Raw genomic sequence first — 3735 nt, forward strand, 5'->3', positions numbered from 1 at the left:
CTCGGTCCTTTTGCAAAGTGCCCTAAACCCCCGTGCTTGCCCATTGTTGTATTTTTGCCTGATAAAAAGCAGCCAGTCTTGGTGAAATAAGAAAAACGGTGGAAGACGGAAGGAGCGATTTTGTTTCTCCCCTTCTGCTGTATCCGCAAGAATGGGATTGATGGAGCAAAACCAAAACAAAACAAGGGCCATCCGAGTTCTTTTCATCTAATTCTGTGCTCGCTTTCTCCCATGCACCCACCGATGGATGCTGTCGGGGTGTGCACCACCCCACTTTCACTGGGGAATGGGGGGGGGGGGGTGTAATGAGGTCAATAAGAAAAGCTCGGTAGCCAACTTGGCCCCACAGAGACCTTCACAGCAGGACTCAGGATGCCACTGAGAGGTCTGTAAGAAGAGATAACTTGCAAAGCTGGAGCTTAAGCTCCTCAACACATCTTACAACTGCAGAGAAAATGGTATATGAGACGTAAGAAACACAAGGTTTTGTTTTGCAAAGCATGTCGACATCTCTGCAGCTCACCCTTTGGAATGAACAAACAGCTCTTTTCCACCACTGCAGGATGGCTTTGCCCATGTTCCACGACTGCTGTGTACCTGCAGAAGCTGTATTTTGTGCCTCTACTCCATGTGCTGTGGCCCTGATGTAGTGCTTGTACTGCCACCATCAGCTCCTCTGTCCCCAAACCATTCTTTTCCTGTTGCTTGTTGCCTCACCTTCATTCCTGTCTTTCACCCTGATCCCTATCACCCTCCTAAAAGGTCTTTTGATACTCTTGTGTCGTTCTTGTTTCATGGTCTCCCATACTGCTTCTGGGAAGAACTTGCAGGCACATAAACCCAAACCCTGAGGCTTGGCATTTATGGAGTGCTGAGCCAGGGAGTCTGTGTTGTACCTCCCTGGAGGTATGGGGGTTTAGTGAGGTCCAGGCAGCTTGGGCACATTCATCAGGGCTTTTTGTGGACCATGCAGAGCCCACAAATACATCAAAATACAGCCCAGCTAAACAAAAAACTACGCTGGAGAGACAGATGATTTATTCTTACTTTATTAACAACGTGGCTTACAATCGTTTCAAGTAAAAAGGGGATTTATTTAATTCTGAATAAAAATTAAAATATAACTCTGAATATAGATTTTCACTTATTTACATGAAAACATATATACAGAATAGAATCTTACAGCAAACTAACAACATGGCCTTCGCCTTGTGAACTTTAAAAAGTAAAAACACCAGCATTGATTGATTTATATGTATATATATATACACATACATATACACACACATATATATACATTTATATACACACACATACGTATTTGTTACACACCAAAGGGATTTATGTACACAAATTGTAAGTCAAACTTTCAGTACAAACTGTAATTCAAAACAATTCAAGGGTTTCCAACGTGCACCACCACAAAAGGACCATAAACTGCTGGTTGTGGAGCAAATTTCTGCCATTCCGTAAGGGACAGGAGGGTTCAAGTGCTTGCCTTGTCCTACCATGGCACATGAAAAGACTCAACTCCCCTCAAAGCCTGCACTTGGGAGTTTCACCTCTGTTGGACCACACAGGTGAAGGCTGCTGGAATAACTGCACATGTTGGCACATCCTGACCAGGTCTGGCAGAACAGGGATTGGGAAATTTGATGCATACATTTATTTATAATGTATAAATTATGGACATTTGTAAGTCCACAATGCCCAGTGAGACTGGAGCAACAAGAAGCAGGTAGAGTGCCCCAGGAAAGAGCTTTTTCATCCTGTTACATCCTAACACACAGTATTTTGTAGACCCACAACCTGAACTCAGGGCACTGTCACCCTTTCCTATGGGACAGAGCTCAAGTGTTAGCCCAGTATTTAATATGGAGGTCTGAAAGGTGCAAGAGGAGGTTCCTCAGCCCCCAAAAACCCAGAAGACACTCAGGAGCCAGGTACAAGGAAGCAAGACTGATTTCTCCTACTATCCAGCCACGGGGCCTGGAGACATCTGAACCAAATTTCTGTATCTCCACTGGGAAAACAAAATATGAACCTTTCAGCATTGTAGCTCCGAGTCTCAAGCCAGTTTCTTTCCTTCCTCTCACCTGGCCCCTCTAGGGGCTCGAAACATCTTTGCTGTGAAAAAGGCTCAGAAGAGCTTTCCAGGAATGATGCTCATGGGCCGCAGCTGTGCTTCTCTGTTGTGAGAGGTCCCTCCCCACAAAGATACCTCTCTCCTTCCTAAATCCCACCCTCCCCTCTCCCACATCCTTGGCAGTCATCAAGACTTACCTTTTTTCATTGCAAAAAAATTAACATAAGAGACTAAAAGAAAGAAAGTCCACAAGTATTTAAAATTATGACCCACGTTGGGTTTGTGCGGTTCAGCGTCCCCTGTGAGAGAATTCCCGCGCACGGCACCAAACCACTGCAAAACCACTCTTCTTCTGCAGGACAGCTGACATTTAAAGGACTGCTGGGCTGTAAAACCCTCATCTTTGATGACTGGCTCATATTCTACAGGCAGCCATTAAGATCATTTATACTTCTTGCTGGGGTATTGTACCAAAGCATAAATGAGAACATTAAAAGCTTCTGCTCCTTTATTGGGAGTTCACGAGCACCTAAGGACATAAGCCCTCTCTTGTGAAGTCTGGCAGATTGCAGCTGGATTTCTGCCTACTAGAAGCAGGAGGCATTTAAATTTTCTGATAATTAAGTGCAGGCTTTTTGACTTTTAAGCGAAAAAAAATTGGTGAAGACTTGGTCCCACAGCCCACCCATTTCTGAGGGCCCTAACACTAACCTCAGTTATTTCTGGATCAAATCCTGAGTAACAGATTCCTTTAGTTCTGGGTCAGCTGATGTGATGAAGAATACTGCTGAGGAGAAAATATACATGCATCCACATTCTGAAAGAGTTTTTACATAAATATACTGTATAAAACATCTCCAAAACTCACAGGATTGGAGGTGAGGGGGTATTTGTTGAGTGTATCTGAGTTAAAAAGTGTACAGTCCCAATTAAAAAAAAAATAAAAAATCCTAATATTCAAGACCTTGCAGATTACAGAAAAATATTTCCTGGAGAAGGGAATCAGCTTTGTAATCCCAAGCAATGGAAAATACAGCGTGACATATCTTAGCACCAAAATGGAGCCCTTGAGACTAAATTTATCCATGTGTAATAAAGCTGGTTTTAATAGTGTTCAGTTGCAGCGTGTTCTTCTCTTTTGGCACTTGAATTTGGAAATGAGAGGAACAGTCTGAGTTCATCGTTTTCCAGACGCACTGCACCAGAAAAGCAAGAAGTATCTGAAGTGGCCTGATTGCACAGAGCTTCTAAAACACTGAGGTGGCACAGCAGCTCTGCCAAATTCAATTTTGTGCCCTGCAAAGACCAAGGCAGGCTCTTCAGGTGATTAAATGTCGATTATGGCAGCCCAGCATTGCCTGGTGTGTCTTCAAAGAGGTTCATATGGCAGGACTGGGGAAAAGGCTGCAAAAGGTTGAAGGTTAAAGCCAAGGAATGGTGACTCTACAGATTAAGGCAAATTAGCTGTTTGCCCAGAGTGAAATATTAAAGGGGCTTCAGGTGTCTAATTTAGTGAGAAACTTTGCAAATCCTGACAGGCATTCAAATACCTCTGGCAGTGGGTCAGGCCATCTCAGCAAGGATATGCATCTGTAAGATGCTTCACTAAGGACAGGGTGGGCAACCATCAGCCTGGATGTTGTTGTTTC

The sequence above is a fragment of the Empidonax traillii genome, unplaced genomic scaffold, assembly GCF_003031625.1.
Source record: "Empidonax traillii isolate 1590-97213 ecotype Southwest subspecies unplaced genomic scaffold, ASM303162v1 scaffold980:size574330, whole genome shotgun sequence".
NCBI lineage: Eukaryota > Metazoa > Chordata > Aves > Passeriformes > Tyrannidae > Empidonax > Empidonax traillii.